This window comes from Eurosta solidaginis, chromosome 4 (genome assembly GCF_040869045.1).
Source record: "Eurosta solidaginis isolate ZX-2024a chromosome 4, ASM4086904v1, whole genome shotgun sequence".
NCBI classification, from domain to species: Eukaryota; Metazoa; Arthropoda; class Insecta; order Diptera; family Tephritidae; genus Eurosta; species Eurosta solidaginis.
This window is the reverse complement of record NC_090322.1, coordinates 2,088,661-2,104,089: the sequence shown is the minus strand read 5'-3', so window position 1 is coordinate 2,104,089 and position 15,429 is coordinate 2,088,661. Positions and strand designations below refer to the sequence as shown.

General features: G+C 36.2%; 1 protein-coding gene across 16 annotated transcripts in view; it reads right to left on the bottom strand.

The window, feature by feature from the left end:
• Positions 1 to 15,075, bottom strand: part of Pdfr (Pigment-dispersing factor receptor) — a 456,607-nt gene extending 441,532 nt beyond the window's left edge. For 5 of the 16 annotated variants that reach the window (XR_010952180.1, XM_067779505.1, XM_067779489.1 and 2 more), the window contains exons 1-2: positions 14,897 to 15,075; positions 11,949 to 12,603 (exon numbers count right to left, since the gene is read on the bottom strand). The gene's annotated coding sequence lies outside the window, so the exon portion shown is untranslated. Of the gene's footprint in view, positions 1 to 11,948; positions 12,604 to 13,992 lie in introns of all 16 variants that reach the window. The other 11 variants (XM_067779497.1, XM_067779491.1, XM_067779492.1 and 8 more) reach the window with 11 other exon arrangements.
• Between the last annotated feature and the right edge of the window lie 354 nt (positions 15,076 to 15,429).

Genomic DNA, 15,429 nt, shown 5'->3' with positions numbered 1-15,429 from the left:
TGAAAGACTATGATGTAACTATAGTAGACCCAAGCAACTGTGGCGATTACCCCGAAGGAAAAAATATGTATTGTGCTGGACGTAACCCAAGCTTGGGTAATGTTATTGGTGCACCGGGCATCTTCGGAAGACGACTTTGTGCTGTGGGGATCGAAAAAGAGCCCAAAGAAGTATATAGACTTTATATAAAAATATCTGATACAAAAATTCTGGATTTCATAAATGACCTGATTACGAGGTGTGTCTAGTGAATTATTACTCTATCTCGGCTGAACGCTCCATTTCAGGATTATTTCATAAACTTCTCAGCTCACGTCAACATATATTGGATTTAAACTGATATAGGGCGTTGGGGAATAAAATACTGAAGGGTGGTTCCATGAGAAAGCGAACATTGTGCCGAGAAAAATTTATCTTATAAAACTTATAGTATGTATACAAAAAAATAAATGTAACCGTTAAATAATTTTCAATTTCTTGTATTCTTCTTACAATAAAATGTGGATTTAACTTCTTCGAACGTAAAATAAAACACAAATGTTTAAAATGACATTGGTTTTTCATTTGTCGATATTTCAGCTTCAATCTTAAGCGATCTTCAGGACTGTTGGTAAACACAAATATATAAAAAGGAATATTAATTTTAGATATATGGTCATTATACATGTGAACGCTGTTTTGACCTTTTCCGATCTCTTGATCCTCTCTGCTATTCTTGGGACATGAGTTATCACTTTGTATATTTTCTTATTTGCTTCTTCGGTTTCTCGTTCATTACGTGCTGTGGTATAGAAAATTAGGACCAGTTTATTGACCAATCTACTTGGAAACTCATTTTCCTCTAGAGTTTTTTTGATGATAGTAATATTCTTCTTGTTATACATTCTGTCGCTTATTGTAAGTACCCGTCTTATGGAGCTTTTGGCGGTATTTAATATTGTACTTTTTTCATGTTCTGAATAAAAGTTAATTAGTCTTCCTGAAGCTGTGGGTTTTCTGCACCAGTCAATATATAATTTGTTGTTTCTCCTGTTGATTAACGTGTCCAAGTACGGTAGTTGACAATCTTTCCCCACCACTATTGTAAATTTAATTCTTCTGCTGTAGCTGTTGAGTTGATCGAGTACGTTTTCACATTTCTTCCGTTTTTACAATGGCAAAGAAGTCATCTATATACTTTGTAAGTAAACGTGGTTTGCTAGTAGCTTCCGTCTTGAATCTTGTTAGCACACTTAAACACTTTAAATGAAAATCGGTTCGGGTTCATATTGCGCATACGTTGGGAGAGTTCTAACCTGTTGCCATGCCGTCAACTTCAAGGACATCCCGATCTAGACCGAGAGCTATGGTCTGGATTCCATCCAACCTGGATGATCCAGAAGGAGTCCTGGAGGTCATAAGGACCTTCAACCCAGAGCTACCTTGCTCTAGTTGGAGGGTCCTGCTCAAAAAGGATTTACTGCTTTTTTTGGGGAGCGCGAATGGTGCTATGAAATTCGGTTTTGACATCGCGAAGATTAAGGTGTACTCTAAAGACCTGAAGACGACCTATGATCCGGAGCTGGAGATAGAGCCAGAGAACGGAGTACGCTCAGTTCTTACACTGGGGAGGAGCCAATGTTTGACGAAGGCGGCGATTCGGCAGTGGTGGAGGTGGTCGGTGCTCGGCCTTGTGCGAGTCATCCAAATAAACCTCCACCATTGTAAATCAGCATCTGCTATGCTGTTGCCCCAGTTTTCCAGTGGGGCGGCTAACATAGCCCTTATCCAAGAGCCTTGGGTAGTAGGGCATAAGACATGTGGGCTGAAAGCGGCAGGATTGCGGTAGCCCGCAAAAGAATACTGCAAAGCAATGTGCAACAGAAAATCCACACGTTTCCCCTCCTTGTCGCATTTGATGTAGTTTTTTCTTTTCATTTTTATTTATTTACATAAAAAGCTCATTGGAAGTTGCTTGGGCAGGCGGATTTTCATGTACAAGTATATACAAAGTTATTTATTTGTACAAATAAAAAATAAACCAAAAAAAAAATTGTTAAGTGGTTGAGTGCTTGATCAACGTTTGGCTGTGGCTGTGGCTGGTACTTGTGCTGGGGCTTTTGCAGTGCGCATTTATGGAGGGTTGACCGGGGGCGTAGGAGCAGCAACATTTAATTTGGCGTAATTCGTTTAAGGTAGGCTTTTGTAAGCGCGATGCACACACACACAAAGACGCGTAACTGACAAAGTGAAAGCGGTTAGGTTAAGTTGAACTGGCCGGTCCATAAGGACCCCACATAGACTGAATGAGTCCGTAGTGTTACCAGAAGTTTGTTTTAACGACCAAACTGAAAAACCCTATCAACAACCAGGACCTATATTAGAAAATAACTCCGTCCTCTTGGCAAATACTAGAAGCTTCCTAGGACTTAAGCCACTTGCTTCTTCTAGATCTGACAGCTATAACACTCTTAATAGCTGGAGTCTTAGCCTGGCAAGCGCAGGGCACGCGAGCACAAAACGTGCTCGCTCGTTTCCTCCTCCAGCCCGCACTTCCTACATCTGCTATCACTGACCAAGCCTAATTTAAAGGCATGTGACGACAGAAGGCAGTGTCCAGTCAGAATATCCATCATGAGTCTACAGTCCTCTCTTTTTTAGTGATAAAAGCAACTTTGTTAGTCTAAGGTTGTAATACCTACACTTTACAGCCCTGCGCTTGAACCCACGACTTTCCTGCTTGATCGATCATGTGCACATTCCCGCCTTCGCTTAATATCGCCCAGTCTAATTGGGACGTCTATGGAGCAAGCTTTAAGGGATGCGCCCTTTTTAGCTAGTTCATCCGCTTTTTCATTCCCATCTATTCTCATATGCCCTGGGACCCAATATAGATGTATGCTTCTCCCTGTCCCGATTCTCTCCAGGGACTGCTTTAACTCTAACGCTCATTTAGATGCTGTTCTATGCGAAATTGTTGCCTTAATTGCTGCTGAACTGACAATATAAAAGTTAACACGATTGCAGCTTAAGCTTTCTCTTCCAGGGTTTCTGCTGCTTTGGTTACGGCTACTATTTCCGCTTGGAAAACGCTACTGTAATCCGGCAGCCTGTAGCATCTGTTTATTTCCGGATCAGCGCAGTATACCGCAGACCCTACTCCTTCCACTACTTTGGAACCATCTGTGTACACATGTATCGCCTCGTCCGCCATTTTAGCACCTTTCCGCCCTCGAAGCGCCGATAAGGAATCAGGTAGATGAAAGTGCAATGAAATATTTTGGGAAGAATTGAAATATCGTGATATCAGGGCGACGTGAGCGGTTTCGATTACGCCTTGTAAGTCTCTCCAAATTCCTCTCTGCAGGGATTGCGACTCGAGTACGCACTTCTGCATTGATCGGGTTTGTTGAAAAACATACTCGAATAAAAACCATGTTATATTGTAGTACAGCTGGATCCCTTTTGCCCTTTGCTTGCTATGATATTAGTTGATATGCTTGGGAATGGACGTAAAACACCCTAACCTAGATTGCAGTAAAAGTACGCTACCTGTCTATTTTCACAATAATTTGTTTATTACTTTCAGTTGAAGTCAGTTGCTACCTATGCCTATGAAAAGGATTCTAAGGCGCAAAATATAGCTAATTTTCCAACCCAACTGCCAACCTCCCCTACAGGAGTCGTATGCTGTTGCAAAAGTTAAAATCAACGTACATATATTTATCAGGCAAGGGTCTGAAGGTCATAAGTCCCTGAAGATAGAAAAGCGTGAGAAAGGCTGGAATGGCAGAAAAGTTGCAAACCGTCATATCTAATCAGTTTCCTATAGTGGTAGTTTTGTAGCATGTGGACTCTTTATAAGGAAGAACCTTTCGAGAGTAAGTTTTCCGAGCGAGCTTTTGTCAAAAGGTACTTAAATTCATACCCTACTGAAGAATTGTCTCTCATTTAGACTTTTATATGGGTTAATCTCGCTTCCGATTTGGTTATTGCTGCCATTTGAAACATCAGTTTCGACTTAAATTTCGATTGTGGTTTCAGATTCGGCTTTGGTTTCGAATAGACTTCAGTTTACATTCAAAGCTGTATTTTCATTTTTATTTTGGTTTCAGTTCCTATTCTGGGCTTGATTTTGATTCTTGTTTTGATCTATGTTCGGCTCCGGTTTCAGCCATGGTCCCGGATTCAACTCCGTTTTTAGTCTCCTTTCGATTCGGAACTCAGTCTCGCTTCAAGTTTTGCAGAGGGTCCTGTTTCTGTTCCAGTTTGGGATACAATTATTTTTTTTGGTTTTGGTATGGTTCCGTTCCCGGTTCTGGTTTCTGTTCCGGTCTCGTTCCATTTCGCACTGGGTTTTCGTTTCCCATTTTTTTTTGTTATCGTTTCGTTCGCTTTTCGTCCTCTCTGATTTTTTTTGCTTTCAAACTTTTCTTCCCATTCCCTACTTTCTCACCTCCCTTATTTCCTTTTCGTTCCAATCCTTTCCTTTCTTTTCTTATCCCTTCGTTTCCGTTCTTTCCGCTCGGTTGTCTATGGAAAATTTGTCGATTTGTTACAGAAAAGTTATGATTGTTCTTGAAAACATTTTTTCAATATGTATCGATTTGTTATCGAAAATTTATCAGTTTTTATAGAAAAAAATATCGACTTATTATCGAAAAATTATCGACCCGTTTTCGGAGTTTCACCAATTTTGTATCGCCGACTCATCGGTTAAACCAATGACATATCTGTTAACCGTCGATAAGAAGTCGATAGTAAGCTGATACCTCTACGATAATTTCGCTATCGATAATAAGCCGAATATAAACTGTCGGTATCGGTTGTTACCGATAAGAAGCCGACGAAGTTTCTCTCAAACAGCCCGAAATTATTTATTTCTGGTAAAGTTAACTCTGTTAAGTCACGCCTCTTTTTTGTTTTTGTCGAAGTCTTACTTTGCAGAACTGACACGCGGAAATTACATAGACTTTAACATTGGGTTTGAGGGCTGAAGTTATTATTAAGTAAATACCTGGAAGGAGTTAAGGAAGGCAGAATACATTTTTAGGTCAAACTAGCAAATACAATTTTGAAAAAAAATAAATAAAAATAATAAAGCAATCAAAGCGAAAAGTCTGCAGTAAATGAACTTTGAACTGCCTAAATAATGCGTAACCAAAATTGTATAAACAAAGATGAATTTGAAAGATTTCCTTGAGCAAATCAAAGCAGTAACGAACTAGCGACTTTCCAAGCGTTGAAGCTCAAGGAATGATCCAAAATGGGTTTGTCATTTCCTTTGTAACAAAAGTAAGCAAAGATCAATGCAATTCAATTTAGCGGAAATGTAATTGAAAACTACTTAGACCTATGGTGACCATGACTGCTTATACATAAATAAACGCTGAAAGCCGGCGACCAAACAAAATAGAAGAATCAAAGCGACAACTGAAAGAGTTAGAAGAAAACACAAAAGTTTGCGCCAGAGCAAAAAAGCAAAATAAATTAAATTTAAATTAAAAGCCATCAAATCAAGTGCACACCAAAGCCATAATTCATGCAATAACAAATCAAATAAAAGTTTGAAACCAACTTTTACCTTGAACCTTAATAATTATTTGACTTAATGCAGATTTAAATAAATTTTTGATTACGGTAAATGAACAGAGAATAATTGTTCGTTTAATTGTATTAGCAAATTGTATCAAACAAATGACCAAAGCTTCGCCTACAACTGTAGGTATGAATGTAGTTGTGTGTGTGTGTGCAAGCAAGTAAATGAACTCTCATTGCTCGACAGTATTGTCAATTGTTTACAGCCCACGCGCCAACCACACACACACACTCACACATTCACTATGCTGTCGAGATTTGTACTGACTTTTAGTTTGATATATCAAGCAATTTGCTAAGCATTTTGTTGTGCCACCAACAATGCCTTGGAGACTTAACAATAAAACATAACATAACATAACAGAACATAAAAATGTTTCTTACATTGCCAACCTTTTTAATATTTATGTATTTATAAATATCAATCATTTTTGTATTAAGAAGACAGCAATATGAACAACAAATTTCCGTCGTTCCATCGTTGCTGCTATTTGCTGCTTTGCTGATGCCAATTTGGAAGTAATTTGCACTCTTATTAGTTTAAAATGAAGATTAAAATAATATCTATGAATCTTATAAAATAAAGTCGCTAAATGCCATGCATGCACATAACTTCACACAGAATGCTCCGATTTTAAAACGGTTTTTTGCATTTGAAAGCTTAGCTACGTGAGAGGGTACAGTTAATATAATTTGAAGATATATATTATAGGGGCGTGGCAAATTGCCAAAATGTAGTAAAAAATTATAAAATTTTTGTTTACACAGCTATAATTCATAAACGGATGGATGGATTTAAAAAATTCTACTTTTCAGTAAAACTTTGAAATATTTACCTTCGATCTGCATCAAAAAAAAAAATACTTGATTCCTTTCTTATATCAGCCAAATTTTTTAAACAAAAGTAACATTTTTACCAAAAAATTCGTGTGTGTGATTGTTCGGGGTCAACTGTGCGAGCAAATTGCTTTTGAGTAGAGTTGGGTTGTTTCGTTCTGAACTTGTTCAATTGACCAGGTCTGTCAACTGAACAAATGAAATAGATCTTCGATTTCGGTTCTATTTGTTCTTTTAGTTCATTTGTTCTTTTAGTTCGTTTTATCTAATGTTATTCTTTCTCCCTTCTCGTTCGCGAACATTGTAAATTCATACATACATACGCACAGTGAGCACGAATGTCGATGATGCCACTTACACTAAACATATGTCTGGTCATCTTTCTGTGTGGCACTGCTACAACAATATATGTATGGACTATTTATGAAAAACATGTTTTGTAAGAAACTAATTATTACATTTATTGAACTTGAAAAGTTCATATTTACAATTTGTGTCTGTACTCTTTCAATTTCCTGGATCTTCCGAAATTTGTAACTTTTTTTAAGTAATTATACATATATATATATTAACTTATTTATTCATAACACATTTAAATATACATACACAAAGCATTTCTTCATACACACCCCCATCTATACTTCTTGGCTTTTTTCGCGGATGCGAGCAGCAGTGAACAAATTTGCTTGAAAAAAAAAAGAACTGATGAACAAAAATAACAACTTGTTCGTTCATCAGAAAAAGAACAAAGGATTCGAATCTCTGAAATGAACGAAAAAGCACAACTCTACTTTTGAGTGAGGCGTGATGCGACACATACATGCGTAAATTTTTTGTTATAACAGTACGTCTCTGGAATGTTTTGCCTTTGGAGATTAGAAGCATTTTTAACATAATGCATTTCAAAAGGAAACTATTGAGTCATCTAGCTTAACATGTTGAAATACTTTTGAAAATCCTTCACTCTTTTTTCTTTTCCCTTCTCCTTTCAAATCTTACATCTTTCTCTCTACAATTAAACACATTTAATATTATGTTATTTTAACACCAAACACTGTAAATAAAACTTATGGTTATTGTGTTTGGAATTTATAAATAAATAAATAAATAAATTTGTGAAGGGTCTCGAGATATAGGCCAAAACGTGCATCAGGGTAATACTAGGATGTGTTTTTACATTATGGGTATCAAATTGAAGTTGTTGATGAGTGCTTTAGTACAGAGTAATTTTTATACCGCTGGGTGATTGGGGTCTCAAGATATGGGCAAAACCTGGACCCGGATACCCCTAGAATGTGTGTGTAATATGGATATCAAATGAAAGTTGTTGTTGAGAGCTTTAAAGTAAATTTCACTGTGATATTCGATTTAGTTGCATTAACCTGGCAAAAGTGAATTAGACGGAAAAAGCTTATTAAAATGTATGGAGATAGACCAAATTTAGGGCAGAACAACGTCTAACGGGTCTGCTAGTTTAGTTATAAACACAAATGCTTACAACAGTGATGCACAACGCCAGCAGAACTTCAAATATAAACACAAAATTGTTTGCGTTAGTATGTGTAATCAAGAGGGTGGATTTGTTTTATAACATACGACCTAATAACTAATCGGGGTTTTTTTCATTTACTTGCCAAAACAATGTCTGGCAACACTATGAACACTCATTCCGAGATCTTTATTGAGCGGTGATTTCAACCTAATTTACATATATTTATAGATGTAGAAAAGCGAGAAAAAAGTTTCCGCATAAAATTTTGCGAATGAGGTGTTTACTGCTTGATTAAGAAACGAAAACTGATTCAGTGCTTGCTTAGCTGAATTTCAGTCGCTGCACCCATACGACATGTTTTGTGGCTCTACGAAGCTCTCAGGTGCACCACTGGCCTATAACAGATGCTGCATGTGTCTGTGTTTGTTACGTTTCCCCATTTTTTGCCTGTATTTGTAATAAGCGCTGCGAAACATTTCTTTTGGCATTTTTAACATTTCGAAATTCAATTAGTCCGATTGATTCATTTGTTTGATTAAATATCCTTAAATAAGTATTTTACAAAGCGGGCGGGGCAGCAGCGCTATTTTTGATTGTAACCTGACAAAAAAAAATAAAAAATTTTAACACAAAAGTATGATTGATTTGAATACAAAGCCGATGTGTTTTCTGTAATTATTTTGGTTTTTTTAAGATACAATTAATTGGGGCTGAGCGCTTCGCTCGTTCTCAAAGAGTTACACGTAAGGGCGGTACCTTATAACTTTCATGCATGAAGCTGTTGTTCATCAGATGAAATTTCACAAATTCTTAAAATGTGAACAATCAGTTTTATCATTATCATGTATTGGCGATTTTGGCTGTATCGTGAAAATTCACGCCAGCTATCCCTATTTCGTGATAGCTGACACCAATTGCGAGCACCAAGGGAGGTCAGGTCTTCTTCCACCTGCCTCTCTCAACTCAGTGGAGATCTCCACTTACAAACTGTGGGTTCGACTGAAATACCTTCTTGACCGGAGCTCTTCATCCATTCGCATAACATGGCATAGCCAGCGAAGCCTTTGGGGTTTTTATTCGCTGCACTATCTTCATATCTGGACCATAATTCTTCCTAAGAACTTTTCTCTAGGGCACTCCAGGAGGCATCTCATCTTCTGTCGACACCGTCAATGACTCCGAGCCATACATGAGGATAGGTATGATAAGCGACATGTAGGGAGTGAGTTCTGTTTGTCAAGAGATTCGTTTTATTATCAATTGCCCACTCAGTCTAAAGTAGCACTTGTAGGCAAGTGTTATTCTTCATTTGATTTCTAAGCTGACATTGTTTCTTTTATTAATGCTGGTTCCCGAATCGACGAAATCTTTCACAGTGTCGAATTTACAGCCGTCAACAGTGACGTGGCTGACAAAACGGGAATGCGCCTATTCTTTCTTGGATGACTACAAGCACTTCTTCTTCTTGTCCTCATTTACCAAAATACCCACTATTTTGCCTCCTTTTCTAAACCAGAAATGGCAGAACTCACAGCGCGTTAGTTAAGGCAGGTTTAAAAGAGTTGTGGTATATCGCTTCGATTAAGAAAGGCAGAGTTGGGCAATTCCACAATTTCGAACGAGCTGTGCCTCATACAAAGGAATTTAGAATTTAGAAAAATAGCCTAAATATACAGCAGAATTGTAAGAAATTTATCACAAATTCTCAAGATTTTTGGTACCTAATAATAGAAGATTACAGCAGCACTCACATTTGTTTTGTGATGTTAATATCTCTCTAGGGTTATTTAGCATAATCCTCAACTGACAGATCGTAAGTTTACACTTTGAAACCGTTTTAGTTTGACTGTTTTAATTTTATGTGCAAACAGGTGTTGTCTTTCAGCGCAGCGAAACTTTTAAAAGCTCAAGTAAATATACGCTTACTTCCAAAAAGTTGCAAATCAATATAAGAGTTGGGTGTTATTAAACAAATTATTTCGATTGGTATTCGAAAAAAACTTTAAATGCGATATAAAAATTGAAAATTATTATTTCGGTATTTTTTACCTATTACTTTTCTGCGAATTTTTCGCGTTAAAAAATTTTGGAAAAATAAATGTTCGAAAAACCAGTATAGTTATTTTCGATAATTTAAGAAAGAAGTTCTATAAATTTTGTAGCTGAAACTGTGAAAAAAAATCTCAAACAACTTTTCGAAAATATTCGAATATTTGAAGAACTTTCGAAGTTTCAAATTTTTTTCTAGTTTTAAAATTTTATTTTTTTTTTTTTTTTGAGTATGCAGTTTTGTAACCCAAACAATTTTAATTCAAACAAAGTGCACTCAGGAAATTCAGAAAATTGAAAATAAAAGTTCAAAATTTTCGCAAATTTTTCTCGAATTTTCAAAATATTTCGCGATATTCCAGATGCAAAATTCGTCGATAATTCACGTTCCTTTTTAGATTTGCTGTTCACGAATAAGAAAGAAAGATCAATTTGTGCTTACATGCTTTTCAACGAAGTTTTGCCCAACCCTGGAGTTTTTGCTTTAATTGCAAATTCTTATGTCTTTATTTAGGTCTTCATGTATAAATTTCATGGCCCGTAATCATAGTCGAAATAAAATAGAGTTTTATTGGTTTAAACATGGTTATAAATTAAATATCATTTTAAGTCTGTTATAGTCCACTTAAACACTATTTTATCTCTAAAAAAGTATTTAAATTTAAAATGACATGAGCGGGATTTTAATTTTTTAAAATAGACGAACTTAAAGGGAAATGAAAAAAGGCTTCCCCGACAAGCAAATATACGTCAGCAACTAATTTATTATCGCTTGAATTCGTATTATTATATTTTTGACGAAAATTACACAATTTGTGCGATGGTTACTTGGCTCCACATATGCGAGATATTTAATTAAGATTATTCCGCATTCATAGCTATTTGTGAGTTTTGATATTTTAGTATCTTTTGAGGAAAAAGTAGCATCCTATATTGATTTTGGCATTAAATATAGAGTATTCAATGGAAGGTATTATTTACCACAGGCGTCGTTTTTTAATATATGTGCAAAAATTTCAGATGACGCGTTTTAATTTCGGAAGCAATAATTAAACTCGCTTTATTTATGCTGATTTTGAGAAGACAAACCTAAATTTGATTTAACTTGATTATCATTGAATGTCCTGCATACTCGGTTTCGGGTCTATTAAATTAAACGGCTTTATCGATTAGGACCACCTAACATTTAAGATTTGCATCATTTTGGCCGTCACATCTGTCTTAATGAAAACAACTTTTCTTTACAACATTCATACAAACTATATAAACTATTCAACATGAGGTATTAGTGTATGAGTGGATAGCCTTGTTGCTTCCTTTGCTTTAAGGAGCCCAAATCCGCTTTAACTACTTATTCGTTTATGGTGCGAGATTTAAATAATTTTTTAAGGACGATATTAAATAAATTTTCTTTAAATAAGTATTTTCATGTTCAATTAAAAGACAGCGAATTTTTACAAAACGTTTACTAATAACTTTTAAATACAATTGAATGATAATTATCCGCCATCAGATTATGATCAAAACGCATTTTCAGATACTCCTTTGACAATTTTTGTGGTATTGTAAGAGTTTTTGTCACGTAAAAAATTACCATATTTTATATGTGGAGTCAAGTAACCACGGTTGTAGGGAACATGGTGAACTTTTAAAATTTCTAAAAAAAAATTCTTCATAGCGCCAATCAATGCCTTTTTTTCATGCGGTTACCCTGTCCATGCTTATTTTAGCTGAAACTGTGTTTAATATGTCTATGACAGACCAAAATTTCAAATCCCATTTTTAATTTAGGCAAGACTTTAACTAAAAAGTATTTTAGTCAGCGACTATGATTACGGGCCTATACCAAGCAAGACACTGAAAAGTAGCTTAAAATGCTTGCGCTTTGTCTGAAAATCTATTGATAATAAAAAAAAATAATGCGAAATCTCTATATTGACGCTATAAAGAATTTTAAAGGAAATTTGCGAAATTTTTTGTTTATTGTACTTACCAATTCTATTGTACGAATTTTGCTTTTGTTGAAAAGTTTTCGAGCTACACCAAATGTGCTGCTGGTCATATGGAATTTGGCAATGAAAATTATTATTTGTTTGCTACTTTTAAAATCAATAAACCAAGCACACACTGAGCAAACAACTTTTTTGTCTGCACTTAATTTTGTTTCGTGTTTGATTGCTTTGTTTATTGTTTTGTTTAGTTTTTTTATGTTTGTGTGACCTATTTTACTTTTTGTGGAAATTCTTGCCAAGATTTATTATCATCTTCGCTAATGTAATTTAACAAATTGCGTAGGTAGACTTAGTTTCCTTATCTGCACCGCATGTTTGTGTGTGTGTGTGTTAAATGCAGCATAAGTAGCTGAGCAGTTAATTGACGCAATTGTCATTCGGCGTCTTCGACTCGACGTTTTTGCAATGCAATTTACGCGAAATTAGCTAATTTATTATATAAACGATTCCAGCGTTGTGAACATTATTTATCTACTACACTTACAGCTGTGAACAGAATAATAGCAGTGGCATTTGTTTTTTTTATGAAACTTCATCTATTGAATTGTTCTTTTATTTTCGGTATTTCAAGAAATAACTTTTATGAATTTTGTAATTGAAACTATGTATACCAATCTCGAAAGTTTTGGAAAAATTCTAAAATTCGAGACAATTTTACGAAAATTTCTTATTTGGAATTCTAATACAAAGTACAAGTTGTAAATCTCTTAAAATCCGCACTAATATTTGACAATAATTTTTCGGAAGAGTGTTTCGGATTTTCTTCCAAATAAAAAAAAAAATACTCACAATTTGTATTGAGAAAGATCTTAAATACTTTTCCCAAAAAATTGTTAAAATTCAATACGAGTTTTGAGAGACCTACAATTTGTAGCTCTTAGCCTGAATTAAATGAACTAAAAACTATATAAAATGTCTGGCAAATAAGTCCCTGGAATTTCCCAATAAAAAAGAAAAGAAAGTTTTAAGAAAATTTTTACTATCGACCTTAACAATAGCCTCCACCCTTCTTCCATGATTGGAACTTCCCTTGGTAGTCCTCCGAAGTTAGCCCAGTTAGCAAAACGGTTGCAGCTTTTTGGACTTCATCTTGGGGAATAGAAAAAACGCGCAGGGAGCCATATCGAAGGTTTAGGTGGGTGAGGCCACGTTGGGAGGAATAGGATGGTATGTTGTCGTGACACAAAATTTAACCATCATTGGCGTATATGGGTCGCACACGAAAAACGCGCGGCCGCAACCTCTCCAAAATTGCAACGACAACGTAGTTATGTTGAACGAAGCTGAGTTTATCGAAAAACAATCAACATTGCCTTTATAAGTGACTTTGGCATCCTCGCTTTTGTTAGCCACTCCACACCCATTTTCCACTGTTGACTTTGTTTACGCATCTCAGGCTCATACTAGAATATCCAAATCTCATTTCCAGTGACCGTTTGGTTACTCGGCATGTTTCACTAAAAATTTAATCACACCAAATTGCTTGTATTGTACGTCGCAAATTTTCACTACGCCACTAAAAAGTTACTTTGCAAACAATACAAAACAAACGTGTTGTCTACTTCAACTTTGAGCTCTAACTAAAAGTGAGATCTCCACTCTTAGACAGATGATGACGAATGAAAAACTGATAACTGGTGCCAACTGGAAGCACCAAAGAAAGCCCCTCCACCTGCCTCTCCCAACTTAGAGGAGGTTACCCCTTCCTCTGCTTCCAGACTGCAGTGTGAACTGAAATACTTTCTTGGCCGGAGCGTCTTCGTTGAGAACTTTTCGCTCAAATATTCCAATTGACAAACCTCGTATTAAAAAAATTGGAAAAACTCCAAATAAAAAGCTCGAAGTACTCGATAAATTTTCGCGAATTTTGTATTTGAAATCATTTTTGGGATTGGTTAAATAAAAAGTAAAATAGAAAAATGTAAGGCACGATAACCTCCGAAGAGATTTTAGGCCGAGCTTCTGTTACAATTTGCGTTGTGCTGCTTTTTATTTTTTCTTACAAATTGGCGGGATGGGACCTACCTGTTTTATGCCGACTGCGAACGGCATCTGCGAGGCAGACGAGTTTTCACTAGAGCTTTTCATGGCAAAAATACACTCGGAGTGCTTGCCAAATACTGCCGAGGGGCGACCCCGCTTAGAAAAATTTTCTTCTATTGAAAAACCGTATCTCTAAAATTTTGATGTTGCTTTGCCCGGGGTGTGAACCCAGGGCATTCGGTATTGTAGGCGGAGCACGCTACCATCACACCACGATGGCCGCCAGATTCGAGATTGGTTATAAGCAGTTCACCGTAAACCTCTTGTAACTAAACCCTCAAAATTCTTATATAATCCCAATATTTAAAATGTAGTAAACAGCTTCGTGAGGTGAGGGATCACCATTTGTGTTTCCTTTTTTGATAAAGAAGAACCCTTGATGAAGATGCAAATTATCACCGAAACGCGTTTTTCTAGTCGGTCTTGACATATTTATTTACTTATCTTCTCAAACTCTTGAACACGGCAGTAAAAAGTTTTAATCAGTGACCGGCACCAAGTCCGGCAATTTGACGAAAGAAAGAGCTATTAGTTCAAAAGAATAGTGCCTTAGGCAACGAGAGCCCACTCTACCTTAAGATTTCATAAGTTCCAAATATTCAGTGACTTAATGCAACTTGGGTCTTAGTTCTTGGCAGCCATCACACCATCACTTCAAGTTAAACAAGACCAAAAATAGCACTTGGAGAAATTCTTTATGTTAAGCATTTTCAAGAAATAAACTGGGTAAATTAAAACAAATTTGTCCGTATCACCCTAGTACTCATGTTGTTAGCGCCATATGCAATTTAAGCGCATAATATGGCAGAGAAATTGATATTTACATATGCTGTGGCGCTAAGGCCAAGAGTCGTATTTATCTTTAATGAATATTTTCAAGCTTAACCTTTTTTTGGAATTCACACTTTTCATGCATCATACACCAGCACTTTTCAGTAAGTTCGTATTTTACACAGCTACCGCGCTTATGAGACGCTTTTTTGCTCTTTTTCGTATCTAAATAATAATTAAAATTTTTCGTTGGTTTATTAAATAATTTACATGCCCAATAAAAAGTGTGCGCAACCCGTCTGAAAGCTATTACGAGACTAACAGTCAAGGGAGCTGAAGCATTCATAGTCAGCTGCTGAAGGTGTAAATCGTTAGACAGTAGCTGTTGTGGGATGGGTGGGTGGTTAAGGCAGCGGGTATGCAGGTGTTTATGTGCAGCGTTGTAAGGCAGCTTTGTGCGATGCCACCGCATCTTTGTTGTATGCTCGCAGATATGTTCATATCTATGTGAGTGTGCGTATGTATGTACGTTTGTGTAGATATCTAGGCAAAAAATAAAACTAGTTATAGGATTAAGATAATGTTGTTGTGGATATTTTTCATTGCATAGCATTTCGCATTTGTTGCTATTCCAGGCAAATGTTGTAA